This window comes from Lepidochelys kempii, chromosome 1 (assembly GCF_965140285.1).
Source record: "Lepidochelys kempii isolate rLepKem1 chromosome 1, rLepKem1.hap1, whole genome shotgun sequence".
Classification (NCBI taxonomy): domain Eukaryota; kingdom Metazoa; phylum Chordata; order Testudines; family Cheloniidae; genus Lepidochelys; species Lepidochelys kempii.
In genome coordinates, this window is record NC_136380.1 from 310,071,077 (window position 1) to 310,089,278 (window position 18,202).

Consider the following 18,202-nt stretch of genomic DNA (forward strand, 5'->3'; position numbering starts at 1 on the left):
ATATGCAAATCTCTTTACACAGTATGTGTGTACACAACAACACTCACTGACTATGGTATTTCATACCAGATGGTCCAGCAAAATGCAAGACCACATAAAGTATATAAAGGTTAAAAACACGGCCTAGTTTATATTAATTTAGGCAAACTGTAAAGATGGCCCAGACTCACAAAAAGAAGGCCTGGGTCCAGGTCTCCCAAAGTTTGGGTTTATTCAGATCAAAAGTTTTTATTTGGGCCAATTTACTGTAAAAGTGAAAAATGCATGAGGACTTTTTTACCCCAAATGTTTTATTCACCAAATGGCTATGTTAAATACTTCTAAACACACACTTTCATTAAGAAGATGAAAACTCTATGTGTGTGCATTATTTTGGGGGGTGAGGTAGAAAGAGGGAGAAACATACACAGAGAAATCTGGACTTTAATTACTATTCAATTTTCACTTTTATTTCTTTAAAATTTGGAGAGGTTCCTAAAAATATACCTGTTATGTTTACAGGGCTAACTACACCTCTGTGCCCTTTCTGGTCATTCTGAGAGCACTCCCTCAGGTCTCAGGCCTCATGACTTTACCTATACTGGGATGGAATTTCACAATTCTCCCACTTCTTAGATCAGGCCATGGTCCACAGTGCTTTGTTTTGCGTAACCTCTGTTCTCATGCTGCAGGTCTGACTAAGTCTGGGCACCTGCGGTTCTCCCCATCAGGAGTCTGTGACCAGTGGTTTACAGTGATCAGAGAGAGACTGCCTTCTTAAAACAAAAGTGTTTGTTGTAACAATGGGAACAAAACATTTGGAGAAAAAGGATTTTAAACACCAAACCATTTACACATCTGTCTTACCTAAAGTTCTTAGCTATCCCTGATGATAACTGAGGCAGGCCTAACTTCTTCAGACACCTCTGTCGGGGTCCTGTGTCTCAGTTTGTTTCTTCAGAAAAATTGCCTCTCTCTTGAGTATGCCTTAATAAGCTGTCAAGAGTCCTTTCATCCTTCTATGTTCACAGGCTTTCCCTGTCCCGGTACAACCAGTTTTGTAGGTTGGCTGGAGAAGAGGGAAAATCATGAAAGCTAATAATTCTGGCATTATTCTTGAACAACTATTTAGTATTTGCTGAGAGGGGGCTTAGCCTGAACCATTCTTCTTCTTCCTGCCTGTTTTTCCAGACAGAGTGCTGTGGAGTTAAACCAATATGGTCATACAGAAAACACCACAGCAACCAGGCCAACATACTGCAGTCATAAATTATTACACAGCAGCTCCAAATCTGTGACCTTATGAGTAGAAAATCTATGAATCCCAAAATGTAATATGATTTATATATTATGATCAGAGTATTAATATTCCTATAATTGGGGCAAAAGATGTGTGTAAATATACATCTAATGTATACACACACACATATGCTTTTTAAAATCTTTTAAATGAAAGAATGTGTTTAATGTGTTTTAAAATCTTTTAAAAGAAAGAATGTACCCAGCACAGCCATTTGGTGAATAAAAAATTTTCTGCAAACTACAATTCTATATGAGTGATCCAACAGCCATGCAAGGATTAAAGAGATCATATTATGTTTATGAAATCAAATCTTTGTGTCTCTGGTTTGTGCATCACATGTTATAAGATAATGAACAGTTCCATAGCAACAAAAGTCTAGCGCTAAACCATTACCTTGATTTTGCTTCTTGAACAGAAGAAACAATAATAAAACAGAAGACAATAAACCAGAATTACCAACCCTGAGCTTCAGACAGTAGTAGTGAGTTGAACAGGCTTTTTCAGATTTTTTTGATATCAGCAAAATATTTAACAATTTTCTTTTAAAAGAAAATGAGGATATTAGAACTCACCAAAGAAAATTCTCCTTGGGTTTACAAATCAATGCTATTAAGTCATTATAAAGTCATCCAGTCACCTAACCAATTTTCTTAATTATGGGCGGATTATCTAAATATAGGGTGTGAAATTCAAATTAGCTATAGTTCTGACAATACTCAACAGAACACATGGAAGTGGCCATCTATGAACGAGGTTCTAAAATGGAGAAAATCAATATGCACTCTCCAACTTAAAAACTATTATGACCAATAAAATAATAAAAGAGATGCTTATGGTATGTTTGAATCAAGGTATATGATACAACGTAGCTTAGTACCGACCAATAAGAAGCAAAAAAGTCTCTCATTTTATTCAAAGTAACCATGAATAGTAATCCCTCACTCCCACAATTAGGATCCTCCTGATCCCATTTCAGGTTAAATCAATAGCAAAAGTCCAATTGATGTCATTGGGGAGACAATTGTATGTTGGATGTGGTGGGATTTTATGATTTCCATGCAAAAAGGCACATACTTTCCAGACAGTAAGGCCCCTAAAGATTTCAAGATGCAGCATACAGAAAGCAGAAGCAAAATAATGACATGTCTAAATATACCACATGAAGGAATTTTATAACAGCTAGTCACATCTATCTGCCATAATCCCTAACGCACCCACATATTTAATGTGTGTCTGTCTCTCTTTCCTGGAAATATACTTGCAGAAGACTATATTCTTGATGGAGTCAGTGTTTCTAGTACTGACACACCACTCCTTCAGGACATAGTGGGCCTAATTCTCATTTACACCACTCTGAGGTGTAAGAACCCTGTAAAGGGGCCTCAAAATGCGTGTAACCATCCCTCTTGGGAACACCCTTTGTGCAGGAAGAGACCATGACTGATGTAGAACTGTAAAGGCTCTACACCAGCCTTACTCCCTGGCACAGAAGGCAAATTTTGGGCATGTGAGAGGAGGGGAGTGTCAAGGGCATGACTGAAGTCCACTGAGCTACCATTAATCCCAGCACTAACAGGGGGGCTAAGGACATGAGCATTAATTAGAGCAGCCTTTGAGGCTTCTGTAACTTATACCAGGAACTGAGCCCCAGAATACAGAAAGCAAATGTGAGGTTCTGCAGGGACGGCACTAGAAGCCAGGTCTGCCAAATGGCCAAGGCCTCTACCCAGCAACCCTGGTATGGGCACATGTACTGCCACACAGATCCTGTGGAGATAAATGCCACAGGAAGTATCACCTGGGAAGCCTGGGCTTCTCTTGTGGCCCCTGACTGGTCCAGGTATTCTATTTAAGCCCAGGAGGAGTTCCAGGAACTGTTTGCGCAGTGAGGTGGACATGCCTGCTAGCTGTAGTGGTGGACCTGCCTGTCGGCTCACTCCCATGCTTCAACCCCAGATCAGACCCTCAGCTTCTACCCTTGAACTCTGACTCCAGTCCTGACCCCTAGCTTTGGTACTTGGATTCTGACTCTGGCTTTGATAGGCTTTGGTGCTTGAACTCTGACTACAGCTTTGGCCCCAGGATTCATCATTTGAACTCGGACTTTGGCTATAGGCCCTAGTTTTGCCCCTAGAATCCTGGCTCCATTCCTGTCCCTTAGCATCAGTACTAGGACTCTGATCCAAGTCCCGAACTCAGCCTACTGCTTTTAGACACCGTCCCAGTTTCTAACTTCCATCCTAGGCCCCTGGACTTTGACATTAGGCCTGACTGCCCAAGTCCAGGTCATGACAGTAAAAAGGTGGTTTTACTTTGATATCTTTGTCTTGCCCCTCCGAACATGTGCTAATGCATATCAGCAACAAAGGAGATTTTTAAGGAACTAGACATGCACATTCTCATGATTGTATCTAGGAAGTGAAAAAGAGTTTGTAGAGTTCAAGACTCTGCCAGTGCACTTAGGTATTATGATGTTTGTATAGGAAGGCATATGAATTAAGATTGGAGTGGATGTTAATGTTGTTCACTGTTGATTTCCTTGATTTTTATAGTGATTGTGTTGTTAGGAAATACACTTGTGTAACCTTAACTATAATTTAATACAATATTTTGGGATGTTAACTATTAGTGATGGGATAGAATTAAGAATGGTAAAATTTAGTCTGAAAGCTTCCTGACAGTGAAATAAATGAGAATATCAAATTGTTTCTCAAGGGAAATAGTGAAAATGCCATCTCTTGGGATATTTAAAACTGGATTCGACAACAAACGAGGCAATGTACTGTAGGGACCAAATCTGCACTGGCAGGGACATAGGCTGAGTAATCTAATAGGGCTTTTCAACCTCTATCTGTGACTCAGTTTGCAGACAAAAACTAGGTTAAAATAGGGTTAAGCTGGAGAGTACACGTCAGCAGTTTATGAGTATAATACAAACCCATATGGTTGACCCTACCGATATCACAGCATTTCTGCCTGATAGGGAATTTCACATGGGAAGCCAAAGAAAATCACTTTCAATACTCCAAAACTGGAACTAGATCATCAAACACTAGTAATTGCTAACTGTCTGAAAATTTGGAGAAATCACTAAAAAAATAGGTTTCAGAGTAGCAGCTGTGTTGGTCTGTAACCGCAAAAAGAACAGGAGGACTTGTGGCACCTTAGAGACTAACACATTTGTTTGAGCATAAGCTTTCATGAGCTACAGCTCACTTCCGATACTCAAATAAATGTGTTAGTCTCTAAGGTGCCACAAGTCCTCCTGTTCTTTTTAAAAACAAATAACATTCTACAATGGAGTATAATCTAGCAATAGATTAGTGTTTAGGGGCAATAATGTCAGGGTTACATAATGGAAATCACAAAATAATGGAAACGGATTTTCTCCTTACAATGACCACAATAAATGTGATTGTCCAGTAAAGAAGAGATGGGAAAAGATTACACACATTTTGCCTGTGCAAAAGAGAAGCATTTTAGCACCTAAAGTCTGTGAACAGTTGGGAATATTTCTGTATCTTTTGGAAGGGGGTGGGAGGTGTGCATAGGGAGAAGAAAATGTTCACAGCACAATATTCTTAAGTGCCAATATGTTTGCTCAAAACTGCGCCCTGCCACTTTGACACTTCTGCTCAGCAGTACAGAATATTTCCACTTGATGGCACCAAATTTTGTTTTTTAAACCTCAGCTTAAAACAATGGCTGAGCAGCAACACAATTTGGAGGAACTGGTCAGGAAAAGTTAATCAAGATCAGTGACTCCTGCTGAGCAATTACAAACTGTTGAATAAATAAATACTATATTTAAATGTCTGGAGTTCATTATAAGGATCAAATTTAATCCATTACAGTGGCTTAGAACTATCCTGTTTGGCCATGACCCACTAAATGTGCATTCTGACACACACACCTTTATTTTATTTTATTTTTTTTAGTTGCTTGAACTATGTCCCAAAGCAACAAAAAATTAATCTTTTATTATTACTCTGTTCTGAAATTCAACATATTGGGATAAATTCAGCCTCCAGTCACATGGCTGAAACTCTCACTGACTTTAGAATAAACTATGTCCATGTAAATGGGGACAAAATAGTGGGCAATATGTTAAGGGCTGAATATCAGCCCCAGTTTTTTCCTGACCTTTGAATTTTCTATTGTTCAATATTTAAATTACTATTCAATGGTATATCATCCTCTCCTTTCGGTAGCCTTATATTTCTGATCCAATTCCATTAAACTCAGTATTTGAAGAGTAAACATATTATTTATTAGAAATCTTTATTTCCCGGGATGTTTCAGTATTAATTCTATTCAGTGTATCATAAGCACTAGGGGTCTGATTAAGTGAAAATCAATTTGACTTCTACATTGCACAAGGCCAGTTAACATAGTTCTTGGAGCTTTTTCAACCTTCATAAAGCTGAATCACTTTTTGGAAAATGTTTCAAAGTACCTCATGCTGGGTAATAACATGAGAGGATTCTAAGCTTGTAAAATTTAATTGACTCTTTGTCAAGAGAGTTTTCGACTGAATGCATCCGATCAAGTGAGCTGTAGCTCACGAAAGCTTATGCTCAAATATATTTGTTAGTCTCTAAGGTGCCACAAGTCCTCCTTTTCTTTTTGTTAAGAGAATTATCTACAGAGATGCTGCAACTGTAGTTAGCGTTCTAACCAGGTACAAACTGTGCCAGTTCCTGGTGCCTCCTCCAAACTCTTCCCTCCTGCAACCTCTGCTCCTCCCTCCAAGTTTTATGCAAGTTGCTACAGTGAATCACATCCTGACGTAGTTTTTCTATCTGTCCAACTGTGACTCTCTCTTCTCTATATTCCTTATTACATACTGTCAAGGTTCCTTCCCCACTCTGAACTCTAGGGTACAGATGTGAGGACCTGCATGAAAGACCCCCGAAGCTTATTCTTACCAGCTTAGACTTCCCCAAGGTACAAACTTTGCCTTGTCCTTGAACCCTATGCTGCCACCACCAAGCATTTTAAACAAAGAACAGGGAAAGAGCCCACTTGGAGACGTCTTCCCACAAAATATCCCCTCAAGCCCTACACGCCCTTTCCTGGGGAAGGCTTGATAAGAATCCTCACCAATTGGTACAGGTGAACACAGACCCAAACCTTTGGATCTTAAGAACAATGAAAAATCAATCAGGTTCTTAAAAGAAGAATTTTAATTAAAGAAAAGGTAAAAGAATCACCTCTGTAAAATCAGGATGGTAAATATCTTACAGGGTAATCAGATTCAAAACACAGAGAATCCCTCTAGGCGCAAAAACCTTAAATTACAAAAAGACACAGCTTATTTTACCAGCCATTAAACAAAAGAAAATCTAACGCATGTTCTAGCTAGATTACTTACTAACTTAACAGGAATTGTAAGGCTGCATTCCTGATCTGTTCCTGGCAAAAGCATCACACAGACAGACAGAACCCTTTGTTCCCTCCCTCCCCTCTTCTCCCCTCCCCCCTCACCTCCAGATCTGAAAGTATCTTGACCCCTCATTGGTCATTTTGGGTCAGGTGCCAGCAAGGTTACCGTAGCTTCTTAACCCTTTACAGGTGAAAGGTTTTGCCTCTGGCCAGGAGGGATTTTATAGCACTGTATACAGAAAGGTGGTTACCCTTCCCTTTATATTTATGACACATACCTTCCTATCAAGCTTAGAAAAGTGTGTAAGATATTTGCCATAATTCCCAATTTATTTGTACAAGCTTTTATTTACCAAATGCCTTTCCAAACCATTCTTTTCTGATCTTATGACCACACATTTTTTTGGTGGTAGTCATACGATTTAGGAGATGTGTTTGTCTCAAACTTGAGACTTCTCATCTGCCAAGCACAGTCTCAATAGCAGCGCCTAATAACATTTGTGTGGTCAAATATCTGTCAATATTGCCATTCTAAATCTCATATTTAGAGGCTTAGCTCTGTACCTTAAATTTCACTCTGAGATGAAGCGTGGCACGCATATAATTCCACATTTCCAAATTAAAGGAGACAAACATCTCGAAATTTCACTGGAAAAATATCTGTTTTCTAAAATGCTCTAAATGTAATTCCTTCAGTCCATAATGTGGATGCACATGTTTATGTGCATGCATGCATGCTCATTTTCTTAATTTGAGACTTAGGGCTTGGCTACACTTACATTTTATAGCTCTCTAACTTGCTGGCTCAGGGGGGTGAAAAATCACCCCCCTGAGCGCAGCAAATCAGAGCACTTTAAAGCGCTAGTGTGGACAGGCTTTGAGCACTGGGAACCGCGCTCCCAGCACTTGGAGCTAATCCCCTCGTGGAGGTGGATTACCAGGAGCGCTGAGAGAGCTCTCTCCCAGCGCTCGCGCACGACCACACTCACACTTCAAAGCGCTGCCACGGGAGTGCTCCCGCAACAGTGCTTTGAACTTTCCAGTGTAGCCAGGCCCTAAGGGTGTGTCTGCAATTCAAACTAGAGGCATCATTTCCAACTCAAAGAGACGTACCCATGCAAGTTCAACTGAGCTAGCACAGGTTTGGGTCCTTGAGCTGGAAATCACACATTTCGGCCCAAAGTGCAGACATACCTAAAGGAAAGTATTGCTTAACAGGGCAATAGGTTGATTAATGTTCTGATGTTGCTCTAACAAGTGTGTGTCTATAAGTCTTCACTGATGGGTGCTGTTTGCACTCAGGAGAGATTGGTAGCCATCTAAAGCTGAAAAAGGAACTGACCTTTATGCCCTGTAATGATGTTCCTGGCTTACTTGGCCACCTGCCTGGAAATAGTTAGGCACTTGCTTCCAAATTCAGCAAAACAATCTTTTTTGCTTCACGTAACCTTTCTAAATATAACTTCTCTTCAGTTTTTGGCCTGGCTAACAGTGAAGAGCTCCTGCCAGAGGAGAGTTATTCTTTTGGCCCTTACTTTGGGGCCTAACACTGTGTGTAAGACCACTCCTCAGCAAGCAGCGGGGAAGATGAATCATAGAATATCAGGGTTGGAAGGGACCTCAGGAGGTCATCTAGTCCACCCCCCTGCTCAAAGCAGGACCAATCCCCAATTTTTGCCCCAGATCCCAAATGGCCCCCTCAAGGATTGAACTCACAATCCTGGGTTTAGCAGGCTAATGCTCAAACCACTGAGCTATCCCTCCCCCGAAATGGTAGAGAAGCTTCTTAAAAAACTCCTGGCTACCTGTTCTACCAGGCCAGGACTCAAGGTGTCTCACTGCAGGCAACCTGCTTCTCCTCCTCCAGGTAAATAGCCAGATTTTCAGAAGAGCTTGGTTCCTAATTAGGTGCTGCCCAGCATTCAGAAGGTCCCACTGAGAGTAGGGAGGATTGCAAGTGGCTGGGAGCTGACCACTTTTTTAAAGATTTCCCCCATATAACTTGCCCAAGGTCACAGAGGAAATTTATAGGAGAACCAGAAATTGAACTCATCTCCTGAGGCTTAGTCCAGTGCCTAAGCTGCTCACCAGGACTTCAATTTTCATCAGCACTCAGCAGTAGGAGCCTCCAGTCATGCTTTTACCAGAGAAAAGAGCTTAAGAGATGAGAACATTTCCCTATTTCTCACATAGACCAAGGAAACTCAGAACACTATAGCTTCCTCCCAATCCCCTCTTAACTTGGTGCTTTTTACACCCACTCAAGGGATTAGAACACTGGCTTGAGCCTGGCACAGTGCCTGTTTCTTTACTTACAGATGCTCTGCCAATACAGCTCAGCCCTGGCCTACACAACACCCATGCAATTCTGCCCAGAGATTACCAGTGGTGCTGAATTGAATGGGATTTATTTTGTAGACAAACTTGCCTTAGGAGCTAGGCTGTGACAATCAAACTCATTTTTCATGTGTGAGCTAATCTCATTTGAATCCAGATTTCCCCTGTACATAAGGCTAATACACTATAATTTAGCCATGGCTTTTTTATTCAAAATAAAAATTAAACCACACGTGTCATTAATATTAGAAAACCAGCTTTTGGTTATGCCTTCACAGTAACTACTGTTCATAAGGCTGTTTATTCTGTATAGTACTAAACTACAATAGTGGTATAGTGGATTATGCATTATTTTTATAAAATACATTCCTCCTTACCCTTCAGTAACAGCTCCTCCTGTCAACAGAGCTGTTATGACGTGTCATGTGAACATACCTCTCAAATTACCTACATTTCAAAAGGTTAGCAATCAAGTTAGTCCCAAAGTCATCTCTATTCCACACACATTTTGTGTCCCCTCCATTTTATTATTGAAAATTATTTACATCAGATATAAAGACTCATCAGACAGAGAAAGATTCACCCTAAAGGAATGCATCTCCCACAATCTCTGAGTTTCTGCAGGAATAAATGTTTGCATCCCACATTTTTGGCTCTTTGTCACACATTAAATCCCACATTTGGACTTCGTCTTTGCCACTGAGTATTTATGGAACCTTGACACTATGGTTTATTGACCTCCTAACCTGATAATCTGTCCTGGTTCCAAATTATTTGATGCCAAGGGAAAGTATACAAGATAAAAGCAAAGAAATTAGTATAAGCATATTAACACTAAAGGCTTGTCTATACAGGGAAAAATCCCAGAGTACCTAGAGCAGAATAGATAGTGCTCACCAGCTACTCCTACACTGTGGAAGTGTATTACACTAAAGTGCACAAAGGCAGTCTTAGGCTTTGTCTACACTACAGAATTAAGTCAACTTAAGTTACATCAATGAACATAAGCTTCTTTAATTACATCAATTGTGCACGTCCAGACAGTGCTCCTCGTGTCGGCAGAGTGTGTTCACTGTCGGTGCTCTTGCATCCACAGAGAGAGCATTGCATCATGGGTAGCTATCCCATTGTGCAACTCGCCATTCTCTGCCACTGGGAGATATGGAATGGAGCGCAGTGCATCATGGGGATGTGCTTACCATCCCATGATGCAGTTCTTTCTATCCCAATATTCCATGGGCTTCTGACTTCGTTTCATGCTGTTTTTTAACAGCCTCTGTAAATTGTAAGCCCACCATCTCCGATGGAAAGCACTGATCCTGTACTGCTGACCAGTCTGGTGAGGAACATTATGAACATTATGGCTGGTCCAGAAATATTTTATGAGCTGGGAAACAGAAAATGAATCTGTGGTGTGCAATGGAAAGAAACAACTCAAGATTGCTTCTGGTATTCACAAAGCAGCTGCATAGAGTGGGCCATCAATACTGGGCTCGAGAAACAAGCACTGAGTGGTGCAATCACATCATGATTCACGTATGGGATGACGAGCAGTGGCTGCTGAATTTTTGGATGCACAAAGCCACTTTCTTGAAACTATGTGTGGCGCTCACCCCTGCCCTGCGGCATAAGCACACCAGAGTGAGAGCTGCCCGCGCAGTGGAAAAGCGAGTGGCAAGTGCTGTATGGCAAATCCGGACTACTACTGGTCAATCGTGAGTCTGTTTGGAGTTGGAAAGTCTGCGGTGAGGGTTGCGGTGAGGCAAGCATGCAAGGCCATTAATTGCCTCCTGCTATGAAAGACTGTGACTCTGGGTAATGAGCAGAAAATAATTGATGGCTTTGCAGCAGTGGGATTCCCTAACTGCAGTGGGGCAATAGATGGCATGCATATCCCAATTTTGGCCCCAGACCATCTTACAACAGAGTACATCAACTGAAAGGGCTATTTCTCCAAGGTCTTGGGGGCACTAATGGATCACCAGGCCTGTTTCACTGACATCATTGAGGGCTGGTCAGGGAAAGTTCATAATGTATGCATCTTTAGGAACACAGGACTGTTTAGAAAGCTGCACACTGGGACTTTCTTTCCAGACCAGAAGATTCCACTGGGTGATGTGCAAATGCCCATAGTGATCCTGGGAGATCCCACCTACCACTTGCTCCCGAATGATTGTTGGATTTTAAAAGGTCACTGGCACTGCCTTTTTGGCAGGTTAGACCTCAATGAGGAAAATATTCCAAAGGTCAAAGCAGCCTGCTTTGCTCTGCATAACATTTGTGAAGCGAAGTGGGGGGAGTTTTCCCAGGGTGGAGCGCTGAGTTTGAGCAGCCAGATACCAGGGCAATTAGAGGGGCTCAGCGGTGGCTATTAGAATCAGGCAGGATCTGAAGGAGCATTTTGACTATGAGGACCAGTAATGTGTCTTTATGTGATGCATTCAGTCAGGCAATGTTTATTTGCTCCCTTAAATGACCCCTGTAATGCTTGCTCCCTGAGCTTTAATTGTAGTGTGCAAATGTTCCTGCCTATAGCCACTGTGTTTGAATTTTAACAGCAACTACCATGAGCATGATACAAATAAAGACTCATTTTGTTTCAAATTCTAGACTTTAATTAAAAGATAAAATATATTTTTTGTTGTTGTTGCCAACAGGGGACATGGCAATGAGGAGCAGTCTCTCGGTTCATGCTCTCATACCTGTGTGTAACTCCAGCTTTCATCATGAAACCAGTCTCTAGGGGTGGATTGCAAGGGGTGTTGCGATGGAATGTGAACATGCAAGGAATCTGTTGGGGGTGTTTGTGGAGGGCATGGAATGGTGTTCTGTATTGGTTGCAGGGGGAGTCATGCATACATGCGCTCAGATTGTAGCACTATGAGGGACTTGAGCATCTCTGCCTGTCCCTCCAGTAGCTTTATCATCCACTCCTGTCCATCTATCATCCTCTTCTGCCCATGTCTCCTTTCGAGGCTATCCAGCCTGAGTTTTTCATTAATTGTCTCCCTCCATGCTCTTGTTTGGCTATGTGCTGCATCTGTTGACTGCAGCACTTCTCTAAACATATCCTCCTTACTCCTCCTGGTTCACCTCCTTGTCTGATAGAGGCACTCCGCCAGTGTGTAGGGGTTGTCCTCAAGGGCACATCTGCAAAAGCCAAGGAAACAATGAACAGAGACAATACTGGGAGTGTACTCAAAGCCATGAATCACAAAAGTCACATACACCTTTTTCTCACTGTCCCTTTGCTAACACACAGCTAAGTGAGAGTCCAAATATGGTGAGTTGGGCAGGGTGGGGGATGGGAAGAGGGAATGGGCAAGAAGGAATGAAGGGTCTAGGTAGTTTCCGAAGAGGGTCACTACATGCAGAAGTTCTGACTTCCCCAGTTCCCCACTCCACCTCTCCAGTTCCCCAGTTCCCCACTCCACCTCTTCCCCCAAGTCCTCACCCTCACCCCACCTCTTCCCGCCCCTGCCCCAACACTGCATCCCACCCCATCAGGGAGGAGCTGATCAGCAGGACCCACTGGCGGGCAGGAGGGCTGGGGGGAGAGGGGGAAGAGCTGATCCGTCGAGTTGCCGGTGTGTGCTGAGCACCCACTATTTCTTTTCTGTGGGTGCTCCAGCCCCACAGAACTCATGGAGTCAGCTCCTATGACTACATGCGCCTAGGGAGAGTATTCTGAATATTGCACACTTTTCTACAGACTGGGGTAATTGAACCCGAGATCTCACTCCTGAGGGTAATCCAGGATGCAAGGGTGCATCTCCTGCATGTGTGTAGCTTCATACTGGGTCCAATTGCTGCTTGCCTGTGTGCTACTTTGGTCTCTGCAGAAATAATTGCCAGTTGGCACAGTAAAGTTTCCTACAGCGGGGGAAGCAAGGCAGCTGTACAAAGGAACCTTCGGCAAAGAATTGCAGAGTACCTACACAAAAGTTTCCTAGAGATCTCTATGCAACCTGGTGTACAGTAACAAACTTTTCCACCAGGCTCCCACTGCGTAGCTGCATAGACTCTGTTGGCAATTTCTATCCCTTATCCCTCCCCTACCATATGACTGTGCAGTATCAAACCAAAGTGCATGCTTACCAGAGATTGCCTTTCCTGCTTCATGAGCACCAGAACCATAGTGCTGGGGCTAGCTAGACCCCTCCAGAGTCGAAAATAGGTCCTGGTTTGGCACACCACCAGCCAACCCTGTCACATGTCCCACATCCTCCTCCAACTCCACTTCCTCATCCACCACTTTGTCCTCATTGTTGACTGAACTGGCAGTTACCTCTAGTCCCCCTGAAGTATCCACAGGGCTCTTGGCAGTGGCGGTGGGGTCACCACTGAGGATGGTGTGCAGCTCCTCATAGAAGTGGCATGTTTGCAGCTCTGCACCAAAGTGATGGTTGCCCTCCCTTGCCTTCTGGTATGCCTGCCTCAGCTCCTTGGCCTTAGCACAGCACTGCTGTGTGTCCCTTTTGTGCTCCTGCATGCCATGAGCAATCTGGCCATGGATATCAAAGCTCCTACAGCTTGAGAGACTCTGTGGTTGCACAACCTTCCGTCTCCGCAGATCCAACAGCTCCAGTGTACTCCATGTGGGAGTGTGTCTGTTGCAGAACGCCAGCATGGTCAGCTGGGAAGATGCTGTGAGAACAGTCCATGTCAAGAAAACAGGAAGAGATATTTCAAAAATTCCTGGGCTTTTAAACAGGAGAGGGACATATGCCTGTGTACCTGAAGCGCAGCGGAGTTCAAACTTCTGACCAGAGCAGTTATGATGTGCATTGTGGGACACCTCCTGGAGGCCAATTAGGGTGACATAAGCAAGGGCACTGTCTACTCTGACACTGCATCATTCTAACTATGTCGCAGAAAGCTCTATGCCGCTTGTCGAGGTGGTTTTATTTTGTCAGGGAATTTATTTATTTTTTTCATATTTATTAATTTATTTATATCAGGGAATTTAAATTGGCTGGAGGAGCATTTTTGTGTATACAAGAGCTGACTTTTGTCGACAAAACTGTGTAGTGTTGACAAGGCCTTAGTGTGGCATCAGAGTGTCCACACACAGCTTTGGGTGAGGTGGCTGATATGCTTTAAATTCACACCCGAGCTTTTTTTACACTAATTTCCCTGTGCAGACAAGCCTTAAGTTTCCCCTTTTTTTATTTGCTGGAGTTGGAATGTATAACATTTTGTCCAAATTGAACTGTTCGGCCAGAGTCACTAGTAAACTCTGGTTGTGTTGTGCTCCTCAGTGACCCAAAGTATCTAAAAATACAGTTTAACTCACCAGTTCATTTGTGTTTATGGGTGCTTTGCATCAACAATGCAGTGCAAGCAGCCCAAGAGTGCCAGGACTCTGGCCCGCCATCTTTAACTTACTTTCTCTTTGCCCTGTAGAGATGGCATATCTGTGGTGGCATTATCACCAGATAACAAGACACTATTACTGCATCTCAATGAAGGTTAAGGTAGCCACATCTCATCATTTTTTATGGAAATAGTGGCTCACAGACCTTCAGCCTCAGGGTATGTCTACACTACGAAATTAGGTCAATTTTATAGAAGTCGATTTTTAGAAACCAATTTTATACAGTTGATTGCGTATGTCCACACTAAGCGCATTAAGTCGACAGAGTGTGTCCTCACTACCGTGGCTAGCATCAACTTACAGAGCGGTGCACTGTGGGTAGCTATCCCACAGTTCCCGCAGTCTCCGCTGCCCATTGGAATTCTGGGTTAAGCTCCCAATGCCTCATGGGGCAAAAACATTGTTGTGGGTGGTTTTGGGTACATGTCATCAGGCCCCCCACCCCCACCTTGAAAGCAATGGCAGACAATTGTTTCGGGCCTTTTTTCCTGGGTTACCCGTGCAGACGCCATACCACGGCAAGCATGGAGCCCACTCAGCTCACCATCACCATACGTCTCCTGGGTGCTGCTGGCAGACACAGTACTGCATTGCTACACAGCAGCAGCTCCTTGCCTTTGTGGCAGATGGTGCAGTAGGACTGATAGCCATCGTATGTCTCCTGGGTACTCCTGGCTGACCTTGGTGAGAAAGACATGGCTATTGTCCTCTTAGAGCACCCAATGGGAGCCAGAGACTCCAGGTCATTTTCTTCTTTAAGTTTCATCTTATGGAGATTCAGTCCTGCCTGGAATATCATGCGAGCTGGAGGCTTCTATCTCAGGCTGCTCTCCCAACCAGCAGCACCGCACGGTAGCACCTACCCCAGCCTACCCCTTGCTCCCATGGCTTATGAAGCCTGGACAGTAGTAAAGAGCCATTCAACTATAGGCTGAGCAAGTGCAGAATGGTGATAGAATATGCCTTTGGACGTTTAAAAGCTCGCTGGTGCTGTTTGCTGACTAAGTCAGACCTCAGCGCAACCAACATTCCCATTGTTATTGCTGCTTGCTGTGTGCTCCATAATATCTGTGAGAGTAAGGGGGAGACATTTATGGTGGGGTGGGAGGTTGAGGCAAATTGCCTGGCATCCAATTTTGAGCAGCCAGACACCAGAGCAACTAGAAGACCACAACAAGGCATGCTGCGCATCTGAGAGGCTTTGAAAACCAATTTCATGACTGACCAGGCTTCAGTGTGACAGTGTTTCTCCTTGATGCAAACCAGCCCACTTTGTTGATTTTAATTCCCTGTAAGCCAACCACCCTCCCCCCTTCAATCACAGCTGGCAAAGGAAATAAAGTCATTACTGTTTTGAAACCATGCATTCTTTCTTTATTAATTAAAAAAAAAGAGATAATGGACAAGGTAGCTCCTGGTGGGGTGGGGGAGGAGGGAAGGACAAGGCCACATTGATTATTGTAGCCACACTAAAGATCAAACTGTTTGAATGCCAGCCTTCTGTTGCTTGGGCCATCCTCTGGAGTGGAGTGGCTGGGTACCTGGAGCCTCCCCCCACCACCATGTTCTTGAGCATCTGGTTGAGGAGGCTGTGGAACATGGGAAGGAGAGTAGGCAGTTATACAGTGGATGCAGTGGGGGGTCTGTGCTCTTGTTGGCTTTCCTGCAGCTCCAATAGACGCTTTATCATGTCCGTTTGCTCCCCCAACAGACGCTTCATCATGTCCATTTGCTCTCCCATTAGTCTCAACATAGCGTCCTGCTTCTGCTCTTTGCGCTCATTTAATTCTTTCCTGGCCTCTGCCACTGAATGCCTCTATGCATTAAGCTGTGCCCTATCAGTGCAGGAAGACTGCATGAGCTCGGAAAATATGTCATTGCGAGTGCGTTTTTTTCGCCTTCTAATCTGCGATAACCTCAGGGACGGAGACGATAGGGGGAGCAAAGAAACATTCAACGCTCTATGATTCTGGGGGGACTGCATGGTCACCTGTGCTGCTGAGTGCTGCTGAGTTCGCCATGCTGACCAAACAGGAAATTAAATTCAAAAGTTACCAGGGCTTTTCCTGCAGTTACCTTGCTAGTGCATCGGAGTTCAAAGTGCTGTCCAGTGTGGTCACAATGGAGCACTCTGGGATGGCTCCTGGAAGCCAATACCATCGATTTGTATCCACACTACCCCAAATTCAACCCAGCAAGGTCAATTTTAGCACTACTCCCCTCTTCAGGGAGGAGTACAGAAGTAGATTTTAAGAGCCTTTTAGGTCGACGGAACGGGGTTGGTTGTGTGGACGCAGTCATTTTTAAATCGACCTAACACGACTAAATTTGACCTAACCCCGTGGTGTAGACCAGGCCTTACCATCAGTTATTTTTTTCAGTCTGGTCCTGCACTCAGAATCTCACTTGAATGGGATTCCATGCAGGCGCAAGCATCTGCCCCACAATTCTCTGGAGGGATCAGGACCTTTCATTATAGACTTTTCAGGACAGGGAACATGCCTTCTGTGTGTGTTTGTACAGTGCCCGGAACAGATTGTACAGTACCCGTTTGGGAATTTAGAGGGCTACCACAACAAAAATAATCAACAGTATATTAACTTCCCTTTTGCACATGTGAATCAGCTATTTATGCAAATGGAAAAAAGAGAGGCAAACGAATTATAATCTTGGGTTTTCCCACTGAATTTGAATTGTTTGCCTCCTATTTACCAGCCACAGACAATAATTGCTCTCTATATCAGATGTCACACAGACAACAGAGCTGTGAATGACTTTAACAATCAAGATTTTCCCCTTTGTCTGGTTTTCTGAACCAAGTTTCTTTGTGTTGGGCTGAGATCTCAGCCATGATCAGTGTAATTCCATTGCAAAAGTCTAACGAGCTCATATTACTTCTTCCATAAAGGGAGTGATCTGCCACGTGTTAGCCAGCATTACAGCCAAATCCAGTGCCCACATCTCCCAAGGTCCACTGCAAGAAGTATGTCCTTTTTTAACTAAAAGAGTGTATAATTTAAAGAGCATCTTGTTATGACCCACTTTTGTTTTTAATATGATCAGATACAAGAAAATGGAATTAGTAGTCAGATTTGGATTAAAAAACTCACAATTTTGCATTCCATCTGTTCTCCTTGACAACAATTCCCTACACTGGTGTGAAGAAGATTTCAAGATTGAAGTAGCCAATATCATAATCCATTCTGGGCTATTAGGTGAATATATTGAACATTTAAGTATTTTCTTATTAGAGATTGCAAGAAGATCATGTTCTGATTTGAGAAAACAACAACAAAGAAGAAAAAGAAAACACAGCACATCATACTTACATACAGAGTTCTAAGTGAACTTTGACCTGGACCTTGAATTGTATAAATTAACAGATATGAACACTGACATGTTTTTCTAACAGGATATAAAAAATGAAAGCACTTGAGTTAACACCAAACTCCTAGATCACATATAAAGTCTCATTTTTTTAATCTGTTTCTCAGATTGAGTAATAGGCTGTGTGATATATAGTAAGTTCATTAACAACCTTTTTACACTGCTAATAGTGCTAATAGCTAATGACCCATAAAAGCAACACTCAGCTTCTTCAGATGGATTCATTGTAAATTTAGCTTTAATTTGTTTAGACCTGAATGAGAAGCTGCTGCCTTAGTTCTCTACTACAGCTGTTGCAATTAACAGAAGTATCACACTGTGCATACATGGCTGATTGCATGGTATATATATCTACAGAGCCTTTACACTGCATACCTATTCATCACAGAATGTTCTGTCCTTTCATAAGTATAATAATGTCCTGACTCTGCAAA